Source organism: Hetaerina americana, unplaced genomic scaffold, assembly GCF_022747635.1.
Source record: "Hetaerina americana unplaced genomic scaffold, ioHetAmer1.1.p SCAF_4, whole genome shotgun sequence".
Classification (NCBI taxonomy): Eukaryota; Metazoa; Arthropoda; class Insecta; order Odonata; family Calopterygidae; genus Hetaerina; species Hetaerina americana.
The window spans coordinates 67,855,671-67,872,933 of record NW_027286985.1 but is presented as its reverse complement, the minus strand read 5'-3'; positions in this window follow the sequence as shown (position 1 = coordinate 67,872,933).

Below are 17,263 nucleotides of genomic sequence, written 5' to 3'. Positions count from 1 at the left end.
CCTAGTCCATGACTTGTCCGCCGTCATCTGCACTTTCTTATATCTTCTACAATTAGGGTTAAATAGAGTTATGAAAAATTCATTTATCCGAAACTAATGATGAGATTTTTGAAAGAACTTCACCGAACATAATTCTCATTGTTTTCGGTAACTTTAGCACCAGTGAACAACAGAGTTCAGGATCTCGAGACGAATGAAAACACTTGAATTTTATATCGTTTCCCATCTTCTGACAATAACCTCTTAACGTAATGTCAGTCCTCAAGACATAGTCCAACGAGTAATTCCATTTGTTTCACTTCGATGAAGTACTAGTTGCCCCAATCGGGATTATTCACGAAATGGCATGGGTCTCGACAGCTGCCCTCGTCGAACGTCGCAGCACTTTCAGGCGATCTTTGAATGTCACATTTGTTAGAATATATTTTCGCCCAAACTCAACCGATTAAAAAATCACTTTGGTGTTTTTGATGATAATAATGTTCATTCTCGCTCTCGACAATCCAATCCGTGGGTCTCCTTCGTGTTAGGTGGGCAAGCGACTTTCGGTAGGGAGATAAGATATCTCGAATCTAAATCCTTAAGTCCCAAGAGCCCTTCAATATCATCCGGAGGATTGACTGGGAAGACGATCCTTTCTCCGGCAGGAAGGGAAGCCTCCTCGGTAAGGCTCTTTCCCGGAGACCTCGGAGGGACCCGTCCATTTTCGATTTTGGAGACAATTTCTCCCACACTCCCCCCTCGCTCCGTCAGCTTCGCGGGCACGGAAACGTCCCCTATGCACCGCGTCGAATTCTGGACCGCGACCATCGCCGGCCTTTGGTGGGAAACACTGATGAAATGCGTCAGCAGAAAAACCAGCGATAGCATGCCACAGGTTCCCTTCATGTTCCAACTTTCAGGTTGCAGTTCGCTCAATAGAATCCTATGTAGTCCGTCCAGGGAAGTGTCAGCCCTCGTTCCCTCAGATCCGGTTGAAGGGTCCGATATTCAATAATTGGACCGTGGGGAGTCGCAGAGGCTCGGCCAAAGGGTGACTTTTCGATGGGAGCTCTCGGAATACTGTGCCTTTGCTGTCCGCAGACCGAGGATTTAAATGCGTCCAGCGACCGCGGCAAACAAAGGAGTGTGCCGAAGGAAAACGAGAGGGTGGGGCATCGAAGTCGGCCCCTCCTTCCACACGAGCAAATGTCTCTTCTGGCTTGTTTTAACTTTAACCCCATCTACTAGGGCTTCCTCAAACTCCCCCTTCCCCCCAGTGAAGGAGGAGGAGGAGTCAGCGTGACATCACGCGAATGGACGTCATTTGTCTTCTTCTCCACCGGGCGCCCTCTTCCTCCTCTCTCCCCTTGTTCGGGTCAAACCCTCAAGCAAACCCAGGTGAGAGGGAGGGAAGGAGTGGGGGGGAGATGGGAGGTGGATTGGAGAGTTAGGAGGGAGAGGGCGAAGGATTGAAGTGACAGGAAGAGCGAAAGAGCGCTTCCCGCTTTGCGGGTACAGAATGCGGTTTTCTCCCTCCGGCTGCAACACCCACCGGACATGCTACTCGTTAAAGAACCCTCTCCTTCCTTTGTTTTCCCCGCCGCGTGGCTCGGTTTCTGGATGCTGGCCGGTATATCTTTCTCTCCGGTTGCGGGAGAGTCCCATGGGAGTACGTGACTCCAGTAGGTCGGCACCGTCCGCCGTCTGACGCATCGGTTTTCCCGCGTCCGATCACGGGAGGGAACCGCCAAAACGGAATCCGGCACGACCGTCTGGTTTGCTCGTTCCCCTCGCCCAATGAATTAATGCTTCCTGACAGGCCGAATCTTTAACTCTACAGTTCTTTCCATTTTTCATTAGATCTCGAGTTGTATTTGATGGCTGGGGGAGTCCGAGAGGAGGGATTCTTGAAACATGCCGGGAAAGTAAAATCCACGGTGAGGCTCTAAGTTGGTCGATGACTGTCGCTGAACATAAGGAAAGATTTCTCGGGGATGCTGGCCATTGGATAAAATACGCGATGCTGCAAGCTTAGGTGACAAATAGTTTTATTTCGTTATTCATTTGTATTTCCATCATATTTTATATATCCGTGTATGTGTGTGCGTGTATATATATATATATATATATATATATATATATATATATATATATATATATATATATATATATATATATATATATATATATATATATATACACACACACACGCTCAAACACGAAATCCCGCCAAATGGCGAACAAATACTCATTTATATAGAAACAGATATAAGGAAAAGGGATAGGAACACAAATAAAGGACGAGCACAGGAGAGGTGGGGAAGGCGGAATCAAGCAGATCACGAATGCAAAAATATTTTATGTTCAGTAAATTACTTCTCTATCTTCCGATGAAGACGGAGCAGAATTCCATCGCAATGATCAAGAAATAACGTGTGAGTGATCTTTTTTTGTGTTTCTATATTGTTTGTTGCTGTCTAATTTATATACTGTGTGTGTATATATATATATATATATATATATATATATATATATATATATATATATATATATATATATATACACACACACACACACACATACACGCATACATAAAATATATGATAATATATGATTATAATATTATATATATAATCATATATTATATATATATATATATATACACACACGGAGAAGCGAGATAGCGCTAGCGAACGCAGTTCCTTTTTACCCAGAGGAAGTTGGTTGGGCCACAGAAAATTCGGAGTACGTGTGAGTTTCATTTGTATGTGTTCCTTTGTGTTTTTGCTCGCTAGCGTTATCTCGCGTCTCCGTTTAAATTATATATATTATAATTATTTATATAAAATATATTATATGCATTAATATTATATATATAATTATATACATATATTATAAAAATTTTAAGGTTTTTAATACCAACGATTTCTATTAGCACTGCTGCAGTATTTTTTTTACAACATGCGACCTCTTTGAGTTCCAAGAGGACACATTATGCCTGAACTTGTAAAGGTTCCCTTATGGATGATTGTCGCAAGCCTTCGATATCTCTATCCATAGCCCAATTTACCACTGCTGAACATTTTACAAGTACAGATGGTATCACTCAATTTCAATGAGTCATAATAGAGCCAGTAATCTCGCTATCGTGCATTCCGTAACAAGATTGTTTCACTAGACCACGTTTTACTCAACCTTTGGGTTAAAAAATTGATTGGTTTATCGTTATTGCTTTGAATTTTTACTCGTGATTGTGCTCCATATAATATGCAGTATCAGGACATTTTCATTCCAGATTGTCTTTCATTTTCAAAATGTCAGATAACGTCACATATCGTAGGCTCCTCTTTCCCGTCGTCAAACAGTAATCCATTTGCGTATAGATCGTCCGACCGCATTTAATTACTCTGAAAAGGAACGGGCAGCATTTTTAAACGCAATCTACCATTTAGCCAGATAGAACTTGAGCGGAGGGTCATGTACATCCAAAATCTGCTTTTTTTGTTTTAGTTTCTTATTCTATCATCAGGTTTCACGCTTTCATTATATTAAGCGCGTAATTTCCTTCTGGCAAGTGTTAGAAGTGCCTATTTTCGTTACAGTTTTTCTACAAAATTGACATTTTCATCAACCGCTTTCCAAGGTCATATTCTGTATCTCCAGAGTTATTCCAAAGTGAGCATTCGATAATGTATCTTTTTTTTACTAATTTTTCAAATTTAAAGCCACACAGTATCATTTTATGATTTCTCACAGACATCGGGTAATCGTATTTAAAACGCGCGAGCGTATCAGGATAGGTACAGTTTGAATAACAGAGCTCCTTGGTAGTTTTTTCGCGCTGGATAATTGAAAATTGTGTCAAAACGGTCAAAGTATAGTTTCGTGAATGCAGGGTAAAAACGATTTAATACTTTTTCCATTGGTCCAGTTTGCACTTGCTGGAAAAATGTTACATTTTATTCATCAAAATGTTTGCTGAGGTGCCAAAATTTTCAAAATTAATTTCGCTGACCATTACTCAAAATATTGGCCATATTTATATTCATTAGATTTTCAACTTATCACTTGAGATCGCAAGGAAGAAAATTTTGAAAATTCTCACGACTTTTCACTAACTGATAGTTACAAATAAAAAGTATAACCAGCTGTTTCTCTATTGATTTCAGTATTAAAAAATTCTTAAGTGTCTCTATTTCCAAATAGTCATCAATCTAAGGATGGTAAGTGATGAGGTTAGATTCCATAAAACTAAAATTCTTTTAGAGTCCATGAAACATGACGATGTAGAACTGACTACAGAGTCCAAATACTCAAAGTGATCGTGGAAGGCAGATAAGAATAATAGTAAATACGCAATCCGGTGACAAGGAATACATAGATTTTTATGAATGAAATATGAAATTAAATATGTGTTTCCGAAATGTATTCTACCTTTAAAATATGCAATCAGCTTGCACTAGTTTCAAACACCATTTCCATTGATTTCCTGTATGAAAATCCAATCAAAGTCAAATATCGATTTTATTATGATAATTTTCACTGGTTTGAAATACTTTTGGTGTTCATATGGGGAAGGATTATCGACGAGCGTCACGTCCCGGTCATCCGTCACCTATGGAGAGCATTGTCGGGGAAGAGGAAACGCGAGTTTTTGGTGAATCTCGCCGTGATGCAAGCGGGGAATAGGTTTTCCACCGTGATGGCCATTGGGGTCCGTTTCCTTCGGAGCAACACCATGTGCAGAGCGGCACGTACACACCGGTGAAAACCTACTTCCAAGGTGAATCCCCGGGACAGGAAAATGAGGTTGACTGTGCGCATTTATTTTGTCCTCCACAACGGGTCAATGATCAGACAAGGGGTATCCCAACCTGTTTTTATTCCATAGCATCTTTCCATATCGAGCTCCACCTGTCATACCATTGGAATTGACGTTCATTCTCGGATCTGGAGCACTGAAATTCCCGATGAAAATGACGAAATTTAAATCTTGTCATATCGATGCTATAGTCATCCACAGAATTTACCTTAATCAAGCGGTCATTCTCAGCCAAAACCCGCCCGTAACTTAATAGATATAATAGAGCTATGCTTTCACCTAAAGACCTAATATCTCCAATTAGATCCTAATTTAAAACATATTGAATATTTGTGAACGTCCAAGCACAATATTAGCGAACAAAAGAAAGACAAAAAAATTCATCGCAAAACTTAACATTCGTTACTTTACACAGCTTACCTCTTCACGCCCACGCATAATATTAGTATTTTAAATACGACCCGCGTTAACTTGAATCGACTTTTGGTGTGAAAAAACTGAAATAGTCGCTCCATCTACTTTGTGTGATTTCTCCTCGGGCTACCGAAGAAAATTAGGTAAACATGTCCTAACAGAAGTCCTAAGTATTAAATAGATCGTCGGTTTCGAAATGAAAGTTCACGAAAATAAAGTTGGTCCTTGCAGGTAGAGTTTGAGAAAAAAATACATGCTCTTCAAGTACCGAAGTAACGTGAAAAATATTCTTGATTCACGCCAGCATCCCGTTTGAATGAAAAGGATAATGATGCAGCCATTTGCAATGTACCAACGTTTTCTTTCGCCTTGAGAGATGGAGTGGATGCGAACTTACACAAGGTCACACGATTGCTTCTTGTGAGTCTCGCTCATGTGTGCACTATCGCAAACCTTAACTCTGCCTATGTATACCCTCCCCCATTCAAAATAATTACTCTAACCTTCATAATAAAGGATAAGTTAGAAATTCTTCCCCAAGGAAACACCCCACCCATTCTAATACTATCTCCTCCGTTTGAATTAATTGAGGTTTGATTGAAAAAGTTGGAAGATTTTGCCTGATTAAGGCGTCGTCTGTTAGTGAACTGCCTCTGTCAATTTTAACTTAGCACAGAACTGAAGTTAATTGATCTCAGATATTCTAAAGATATCCCCGAAGTATCTCCAAAAAGTGTTTTATCAATTGTCAGTTTCATCAATTGAACAATCAACGGTACATTCCCGTTCTTCGTTTAATGCGCAAGTAGTACTTAGTAAGTAAATACATGCACATAAAAAGTACGGTTATCATTACGCTTATGAACGATACTGGTTCCTTCATCAAATAATAATATTTAAAATATGAAGGAATGGCGACATTTTTTATCAGATTAATGAAATATCTTCTTGTTTGTTAAAAAAAGCTGTCTTCTCACGTCACTTACTTGGGATATCAAAGTATCTTTGTAAAGTCCCAAGATTTTGGGTTTCCTCCTCGTGGATGGACCATCCTCTCTTTCAAACATAATAGCGGGAATACCTTTTGAAATGACGTCACTATGCCGCTGTACACCCACATTACCTATACTGGAAATCTTTGCCTTGGGGCTCAAATGCCCAACGGCGCGCAGGTGGCCGTCTCGGAGTACGTGAGGAATTTCCGAGCGGAATGGTCGCTGAGAAATTGTTAAACAAAAACGGAAAGTCTAAAAGATCAAATTTTGTGGAATGAGAAGGTGAAAGCAAAATAGTGGCACGTTGTAGCAATGCTGAACTATTCATAAAACACACCGTCACGAAACGGCAACTTCAATAATCCAGACAACATTTTACGCCGAATTCGAAGAAAGAAACAAAACTCGCCGGCAGATCCCTCACAACCAGTCTCCCCTTTCCCCTCTTTTCTCGCCAACCACGTCTTTCTTTTCCCAACCCCCCCGCCCACTGGACCTCAGGTGGAGCTTGGGGAATCCCAGAAACAACGAGCCATTACCCTCCCACCCCCGCATCATGGAGTACGCGCAGCCAGTCACTTTACCGTTTAAACGTCACTGGACGTGCCCAGGGGTAAAAGGCATCGATCAAGAAAACCGTAAGACCGTGGTTCAATTCTTGATTCAGGACTTTTTATTCCGCTTAGAATACTCTCCCTTTCACCACCACCCCCAACCTCGTGTCCGTCACCTGAATGTTTTCCCTACCCCTTTCCTCATCCTATACTCTTATGAATATGCTGGCGCCTTTGGCCTTCGCGTATGAAAAAATTGTACGAAAGTCGCCCGCATGTGAAGAAATTCAAACAAAGGAGAGAGATAGCGTTGGCCAACAAAAATATAGAAAAACTCATGAAAAAGCACACTTAAACGTATTCCGAAATTTTCGGTGGTAAGACCACCGTCCTCTGCGGAAAGAAGGAACTGGGGAAGGAGTTCCTACTTTCCGCAGGAGTTTCTGGTTTATGCATATTGTCACGGTCGGAAGTTATATTATGGCTCAATAATTTATCCTATACTCTAATTATCATGTCATCAATTAGTATATCTTGTTTATGGAATTGATAAGAATTTGTAGTAGGGATATTTTGTAATATTATGTGTATGATGAACCCAGGTCATGGAAAATCTCTCGTCCAATTGGCCTCACATAGATCCTCTTCTCAGCGCAGTTCTCCATTAACTTTCAATAGAAACTTTTCGGCTGAGAAAATTCAATATTAAGATATGTTATCACCGCTATAAGCTTTTTGGTGATTCGGGTTAGTTTCAGTCTCAACAAAAGGCTGAAAACCAACTCGTATTCGCCTCCGAAGTTTGTACCGGTGTTTTTTGATAATGCTTAATCTCTTTCTCTATTCCGCTGAGATTGAGATTATCTCCTGTTTTTACTTAGTATTTCCCGCTCAACTTCAAGTCAAATAGGATTGTATAAAATTGCTAAAAAGGACGAAGCGTGGGAAGATTTATGGAAAGAGAAAGAAAACCCATACTTTAAGGGAAAAAATGACCAATGCTTTAAAATAAAAATATGCAGAACGCAAGAAATAAAAAATAAGAAAAAATACCCTTTTTTTTAAATAGAACTATTGGTGATTGGAACCAGCTGCCTGGAGGTTTGTTTGAGCCCTTTCCATCCAATTTTAGGAGTGTTACGAATAAATGTAAAGCAGCCACTGGGTGATAAACTTCATTGATCAGTGATTATTATACTATTGTACTTATTAAAATATTGTTTGTATGTGATGTGGACGGCGTGAGAAGTTGTATTGCAAAAGTGAATGATATGTTAACTGGGCGTGATTTTGAACGGTACTCGAATATGAAATTGGAGAGTGCGTGATTATGGACGGAGTGCGCCAATGGACGGAGCGTTGTAGGTATGGTGCGAACTAGCCCTTGTGTAACGGTAAATATGCGGTTGGAAATCTTTTAGTGTCATTGTATATAAGAGAATTTTGTCTCATATCTGTTCTTCTTGTGTATGCATGTGTGTGCATTGTAAGAGTGACCTTTGACCAGACTTGATCGTTGCCCTCAGGACAATGGCCTAATTGCAACGAGATTTATATTAGAATAAAATGCTAATGCTGCCCATTTTCAATTAACACTTTCATTTTTTTAGCATACAATGGGGTTAAAATGACATCTCTGCGTCTGTGAACTACCCTCCACATCTGTGATCAACCCAAATAAAACAGTTATACTTACATGCTAGTGATTTCATCTTTTTGCAAGCTAAATCAGCCAAGTCCGAATGAAAAGCTTTGAGAGATATGACACATTGCTTGCACATGCATCGAATCAACGTATTTATTCAGAATATTTACTTTGTCAAGGAAAGAATTCGACCATATGCTACTCACTTATGGCGACTTTGCGGTCGCTAATGCTCATCACTTTCATTACGAGAGAACATGGGAGCGTAGATAGGGTGTGGACACACGGAGATTCATCGTACGTCCGATGAAGGTTCCTACGTTTAAGTCAACAATCAGAGTACGGCGGAAATGATCCTGCCGATAGTGTTTCCGGAAAGAGATGGGAAATCCGCGTCACCTTCCACGAGTATTTTTTTTTTAACCTCCACCCGCGATAAAGGGCGCGGTGAACAAGTTATTAGTCCTAAGTCTCCACCACAGTTCTCGTGGGAATCCGCATGAGCTAATCTCATATCCTTGCTATTGACACAGTGGTCTAACACCACAGCAGTATTTAGGCGCCCTGCTATCGGTTTGGCGTCGCATATCCGTTAAGTCTCCGTCGAAGAATAGCGAAAGAGAAGGTGAACGAGCAGTGTAAACTGGTGAATCTGAGTCGCCCTCAATCCTTATCACTCGTCGTCCGTTGGGAACAGTTCGCAATGTCGCACGTCCGACTTTTGGTTCTCGTTCACGTCCTGGTGTTGGTTTCGTGCCTGCCCCCGCGCCGGGTGCCGTCATGGATCTGTGGTAATGGTCGCCCGTGCGTCGCCCTCAATCCGCAAGGAAACCCACCGGAGGAAGCCGCCGTCCAGGAAGACGTGCCCGTCGCCGATTCGGAGGACGTGCCCCCCTCAGCGCTATTCCCTGGTGCTGCTGTCCCCATATGGGCGCTCCCACAAACGGTAAGGTACTACCAAGTGCCACCACAAGACTATGAGAACGTCGAAGCCGTCGAAGGAGACTGTCCGCCCGGCTATAAGCGTGGTCACGGAGGAATCTGCAGGTTCATCGAGTACTAGTAGTCCGAGACGCGAGGTGTAGTACTTCCAATACCTGCGGGGATTGCAATTTGCTCTCTACTTGACGAAGACGGTGGCCAGAGAATCTTATCCGGCTCTTCGAAGATTACCAAAGATTTTGCCTAGTTTCTCCTAAGCTAATTTCCATACGTTTGAGGGATGGTAAGCATGCTACATGATGTTTGATTTCCACAGTTACGTCGAATTATCCAGAAATTTCTGGATGTGTGCACCATTAGTGAGCAAGGATCCGAAGCAATCTTTCATTTTGAATTCAAATGTCTTGAATTTGTTAATTAAATGAAACTATTCCACCTTTGGTTAATCTCGTGAGACATTCATCCAATTTCAGCCATTAATGATTGTGTTGTGAATATGTACTTGCTGTGAATAAAAATCTGACTCAACACACTCATTAAAATGAATTTGTTTGCCAGAAAAGCTTTCATTATTTTAAATTTAAACACATTCATTTTTAACTTGGAATACTGTATATTTACTTTAGGGTGAGAAATATACCTAACAAATCAATTATTACATATTTATTTAAGTATACTGCTCATCATAATAGTCTCATCTTGAATAAATGAGATGCCTAGTATGCAGACAATAGTGAGTAGTGGTTGCACATTCCTACGCGACACAGAATGATTAAGTTTAGAGTGACTTCAATTTGTATCCATTCTCAAAGCTGAAAGCAGTAGTTTCAGTATGCTGTAATTACTTAGACGGCAAATGCAAATTGATGTCGTAAATTCAGCAGGTAAGGTCGAAGTTGTGAAGTAGAATTCGCATAATGGACGAGATTTAAGCCCATAACCATTATGTTTGCTTGAAGTTAGTAGTTTTATTACAATAAAATCAGGCTTTCAGCAGGTAATTCAACTACCCTTTATGCTTAAATGATGAATTGTAATGTTGCAGCATGAGTCGTATATTTACGTTAAGTCCTTGAATGGGATTTAGCCATTGTCAGTGATAAAATCGCAAAATTCTCGGATATCGAAACTAAATTTTTCTTTCATAACGAGAAAAATTAACAGAAGCCTCAATCTTGAAATAATTTAACATTAAAGCACCCGCATAGCCTATTTTTAGAATAAAAAGACAAATACGCATCATGAAATATTGATAAAATTGAAAGAGATACTCTTTCCATAGTTCTCGTCCATATTCGAGTTTTCTGATTAAAACCTTCAGCGTGCCCAGGGCTAATGTATGCTTGATTATAAAATGAAATATGGCTATCTTAATTATAGCGTTAAAAAAATAATTAAAATACGTACGTAATTCTCATTGTGAATTCCTGAAGTAATGGAATCTAATCCCTTTGGTTCCGTTCGTTCTTCGGAGACAGAATCTTTTCGATTCTTAGTGAATGAACACGCAATTCCGGCACTTTACAATCTTATCCTTGCCAATTAAAATTGTTTTCAGCAGTTCATTGGCGCTAGTATCTTACATTGATAAAAAGTTAGTGCATTGCCTTTTAGTTGAAACTCCAAATATCTCAGCGCCTATGCGAAAGAGTGATTTGCAAAACCTGAGTGCGGCGTGGTTGTGACGAGAGTAGCTTAAGTTTGGAAAATGTATTTACCAGTACATTTATATGCCATTGAAATGAATTCGACAACTTATTCCTGCAGTCTTATGTCAGGTTAAAAATTTATATTTCCTTTCATTAAGCAATTAAGACTTGGGCATTCTACCGCCAGTCTTTCTGCCATCGCCAGGCATTCTACCGCCAGAGTTTCTGTCGTAGTTACGGGGATTTATATTTTATGTTAAAACACATGACTTTTTCGATGAGTTTTTACTTTAATTTTCTTCTTGCACCTTAGTCGCTAAGGGTACCCTGGACTGCAACTACAATGGATTACTTTTTTTTAGTATTTAAATTAAATCTTTCAACCAAACTTGTTTATTTTCACAATCCTTATAATATTTACTAATTGACTAATTAAAAAATATGCGCCTGTCAGTTTTAGCAAAAGTATTTGCTCAATTCATAATTTAGTAATAAAAATTGTATCAAATAACTATCTGCTTTTGAAACTATCTTTTGGGAGACATAAAAATAAATGTGTAGGACGCACAAAACCGAAACCTTTATTTTCTTTTGAGACTATGACGTTTCATTGGTCATTCGAACGACGATTTTCGAACTACGTCATTGTTATGGAGTGGACAAAATGGCTGGTGCCACCGCTTAGCAATTTTTCTTGTGTTATACATGTAGTATGGATAAGAAGCGGTACGGGATAACAAAACAATTCTGATGAATTACTCTGTGATAATCCTAAAAATAATTATTTAGTTTAAATTACACCTTAAAAATTTTATTGAGTACAGCTTAGTTTGTTTTCATTAAATATTTGTTATTTAAGGATATATCCTTCCGCAAGTTCTTCACAATAAAGAGAGTAATATTATACAAGTATACTATACTTGTATTCGGAATCACATATGTTGGGTGAAATAGTTAAGTAAGGCGCGAAACAATTTTTTCGTTATGAAACTTTCCGCGAACAATTGTTGGGTTAACTGATTAGAGAAGTTGCGAAAGGGGCCATTGATAGCTTTTCATATATCTTTCTCCGTTTGATTAGAGTTATTTTCATAAGGCGTCTTCGTGGAACCTTCCCTTTTATGACCTTTTTAGGAAACCCATTTTGTCGCAAGATACAAGTATGTCCAGTCCATATGTTTCTTCTTCGAATGTCTTCTTCACATTATCTCACTCCCATGCACTTTTAAGTTTTGGGCCTCTTATAGTTCAATTCTGCGTACTTTAGAATTCTCATAATTTGTAAAAATCAACAGTAATTCATCATAATGCTTTATAATTATAACGAGTACAAATATACTGAGAACAAGGGATATTCCACATTATGCACGAAAACATAAGTAAATAAAAATAATCTATTCATACATATATAATTCAATCTAGACGATCGGCAAACAGACTGGGAGCGCCTAAAATCAAATTTTTTACGAATAAATAAAAAAGTAAAGCAAATATTTTACATTTCAATATTGCCGCCATCTACCCATTGAATCGTCAGCATCTCCGTTCGGCACATGATTTCGAAAGCTTCTTCGATTTGCACTTCTATTTCTCTGTTGCATAGCATACTGCCCTCCAAACACGCACATCTAGCTATGCAATTAACCTTTGTGGTAAAAAAGTATACTTTAACTGACTTTAAAAAATTTACCATTAAAAAACCCGTTTTGCATCGGTCAATTCGACATGGGTCTTTGTAGAATGGTTAGTCATTATGATCACCAAGGTATTTTTACTCATTTTCGATGACATGCACTTCGAGGCCGGCAAACAAAAGTGGAAAGGGGAGAGGAATCCAATGTCAATCTCAATGCCTCCTCAAACTTGCGCATCGTAAAGCATAAGCATCTGGCTTCCCCGTAGATTTCCAAGAACGAGATGATACTAATTAGTTAGCGCATATGCGCCGCCGCCTCTAGCACGCCAAAGGGAACGCGGGTGAGAAATCCGAAGAACGAGAGAGAATACGAAAGCCACTCTCATCCTCTTCCTTCTTTAAATATTTGGACTGTTGAAGCCAGCGGTTGGGTATTTATCCGTCTCTATAAGAGACGAGAGGCTCAGTTGCTTCGCTGCAACACAACCAGAGGAGCTCTTCCTGGAAGCAAATTAATTTCCTCTCGCCCTCGAAGGCCCCATCGCCCTTCGTTGAAGTTCAGCATCTCCCGCTTCTCTCTCCTCGTCTGAGCATGGGTCTTCTAGGGTTGTCCTTCTCGGCGGCCGTCCTGGTGCTCATGGTGGTCTCCCCGTCGCAACAGAGACCACCGCCGGTCACTTGCCCTCCCGGAGAAGGGTGCCCTCTCTTCCCGACACGCCCGGTGGACTCCGAGGGTCACGTCATCCCCTTCCCGGCCATTCCTTCGGGACCCCTGCAGCCGCGGCCGCCTTTCTCGGCGAGCGTTGGGAGCCCGGTGGATGTCGGAAGGCCACGTATCGGAGAGTACTCGCCGCAACAGCAGCCCGGGAAGGGAACGCGTTCGACGCCTGTGCCATCACGAGCGACAGCCGCGGAGAAGAAGGGCACGGTGGAGAAGGAACCCCGCAAGCCGACTAACCCGAAAATAAACCCCGTTTATATAATTGGAAGTCCCATCCTTGGTTGTCCCGAGGGCCAGAGGCCGGGACACGACAATTTGTGCAAGGACGTGGAGTAAATCCAACAGCCACGTTCATGAGTTGGCGAATACAAATTTGAAATCAAAGTTTTTCATTTGCCGCAGGGAGAATGTTCATCATGGCTGTCCTTTGGAAGGGAAATTGTTTTAATAAATAAGTGAATACTTTCAATATGCATCTGTTCTCATTTCTTAAGAACACCCATCAATATCATCTGCATTGAAGCAATTGAAGTACGTTCCTACCCTCCTGGTATCTTTTTATCAGATAATCCCCAGTTATCTTAACGACACAGGTTACAGTGCGTTGTAAGAGAACTAAAGGTTTCGGACAAATTAGAGCACTGCACTCCTCATTAGTCGCACGTTCGAATTTCGCGAACGAATGCTGTTTTAAGGCAACGCGGTGTTTTTTTCTGAATCAATTGACATGCCTTAGTAAAAGGTGTTACCGCTAGGGCTTCGAAAACTTTAAACTTCACGAAAACTAGAGGTTTTTATGAATTAAATAATTTTCGTGATCATATCCGTTTTTTAGTTTAGTTCATAAAGCTCATTTTGATAGTAATGTTGATAACATACTGTTCTCGATATTAGAAGAAAATTAATAATCAGCGCACATTTTTGCGTATTCAAAAGATAAGACCACTTTGTCAGAGCATATTCCCCAATCGCCATTCGTAAGAATTGTCAATTGTTAGAAATTTTTCTTTCATAGTCATTCTCCTTTAATGAATTCCTTTTCCAAATTCCCATTTTGGTTGAAAAAATAAGATCTAATTATTCAATTTCCATTTTCTCTATACAAGCAGTTTAGTTCGGGATTAGTCCTGCAGAAACTGTCTCCGTAAATCGACTTTTGAAAACATTTTATTATTAAAAGTTGTGGTTTAAAACCAGAGTATTTTTGAGTAGAGTCAGGGTAAGAAGGAGACGTTTGTAAAGGATCCATCACCCCCTTCTATCCTACCCATGCGTATGGGATTGAAATAATTTTGTATGTACTGAATACAAAATTGCTATAATTGAAATAATTTTGGAATGTACTGCACTACTGCTATTAAAATACTTTGGTTGATGCCAGGGACATACCTGCGAGGGGGGGGTGACCTACCTAAGTTAAGCATGCGACCAGTGCCCTTCATTTTATCAGCCTATTGAATGCATTGTTAATATTATTGGTATTCACCAATGTACCAGCCAATGCAGAAAGATGTGGCACAAAAAAACGCAGGAATGAAATATTAATAAATGAGAAATATTTTTTGAAATATATTTTTAAAAGGTCTGTTGAAAGGGAGAACAGGGTGCAGTAAATATGTAAAACAGACACGCCATTCTTATTGCTTTTAATGAGTGACTGTTGCTGGGAAATTAAGCCCTTAAAATAGGTCTCTAAAATTTAAAAATATATCGTTTTGCAGCCGAAAGAAGGGAAGGAGAACGATAAATTTTGAAGGTCCTTATATATTCTGACTAAAGTCATTACGTGCAATGACAAATTCATAATGTCTTAACTAGAGAAGTGGGGGGAAGCTCTTGAATACATGGTTATGGAATAGACAAGTTGTTCCACACTGCAAAGCAAAAGATTAAACCTTATAATTTCTCAGAAGGTTTTCAAAGACTGATGACAGAAAAAAAGACTCTTTGCTTAAAGAAAGCCTACCAAGACATAATAATTGGCCCATTTGCCTAAGAGAGGTATTAGAGCTAAGGTAGAGAGTTTTTAACATAGATAAATGTTATATTCAATAAGTATAAATGGCTAAAAATACTGCTGCTATAAATATGGAAATGATAATTTGATTGAATAAAACATATTATTATTACTAGCCTATCATCATGTTAGCTTTTGGATAGACACCAATGAGCACCCATAAATTTCTTAACCTTGCCTCACAAGACTGTGTGTGAAACCTCACAATACAATAAACCATTCTTCAGGGGATGATGTTTACTAGGAGAGTAATTTAAGAAAATGAAATTGAGAGCATTCCCAAACTTAATACTCATTCCATAGAGAGGATTCATGTAAAATGACTCTTGGCTATTCATGGACTGTCATCCAAAAAGTGTCATTTTTTACCTAAATATTGCATCTTTGTAAGCCTAGACTATTAGTAAGGTCGACTATTCTTGAGCCACTATTGAATGTATTCCAGTAATCCCAGACCAAAACAGGGGGAATATTTCCTTGGATAGTTGACCCATATTTGGTTTTCAGATTTTCAGAATTCCTTTGTTTTATGGTGTGGTTCCTTGCTGCATCGCTCACCCATCATGGATAATAAAAATGCACAAAGCTGCGTTGGGGACAACTTAAGTCTACATACAGCACTAAGGCTGCAAGATCTTAATCATTCCCCGATGTGAAAATTAATAATATCATAATTGCACTTCTATTATATTGGCAGTAGTGGCAATTTGGCAAATTTTTTAATGGACTCCAAAATTATGAAGATTCAATCGAAATATTAATTTGGCTTGTTTTTGTTGATGAATGTTCCTTTCAATTAATCACTTCAGTTTACTTTATCTCATACTAATACTGATAGTGAATCGAATAAATAAAACTAGGTAATTCTCAATTTCAAACTGAAAGATAAATGCAATTCTGAGATTTCAGTTCATTTTCACCTCTCCTTCATCTTATTCCTTTCCTCTTCTTCAAGGTTTTCTTTGTGTCATATAAAATAGAAAACCTTGAACCTTCCTCAATATCCAGATTCAGAGCTGGTGACAGAGGCCAAGCCTTGGGTAAGTTCTTTCCCTTGGCGGCCCTAACTCAAGATCTTCTCACTCCAAGTTTTAGCACCTTCCTCATGCACCAAATGGTGGTGCTCATCTTTATGGAAGCTTCTAGGATACTTTTAATCTGCAATAGAGCAGACTGTGCTTTCTTCTAAGTTATTAGCCAGGTTTTCCTTCATAAAACATTATTGAATTGGTCCATTTCAGGAAATGAAGATTGCAGTCAGCATTTCACTGATGAAATGCTGATGGAATTTTGTTCTGTAATTATTTGTGTGCCACTATTAATACAAAATAAATTTTGACACTATTGAATTGTGATATATATGATTGATTTAAATTAATATAAAAGTAAAAGTAGTATGAAATCTTCCCTTAAAATCCTTCCCTATAACTACTAACGTTTAATAATAAAATTATACAACATAATTTATATTCCATGCCTTGTGTTTTAACATTTCTCTTAATGCTTGGAAGCCCATCATGTCATAATTGAAAAATAGTTATGGAATGAAAATTGGTTTTAAAGACATTTAGTGTCTTGGAATTTCATTGATAGGCATGGAATTTTCACAGCTCAACCGATCACATAACTCTACTCATTCTGGCCCTGGCATGAAACATGAAAGCTAATAAACTGTGAAATGGCCAACTCACACATGGTGGAAATGGCTGGCTTGTAACATGGTGGAAATCCTTCATGATGAAAGAAGACACTTTAAAAAGAAAGACGCAAAAATTTTTAATATGATCTAGGTTTCGTTATATCATAACATCTTCAGGTTGTTCAGATTATAAACTGAAAATGTTATGTTTTTGGGAAACCTAGGTCTTAATAAAAATATTCCATGA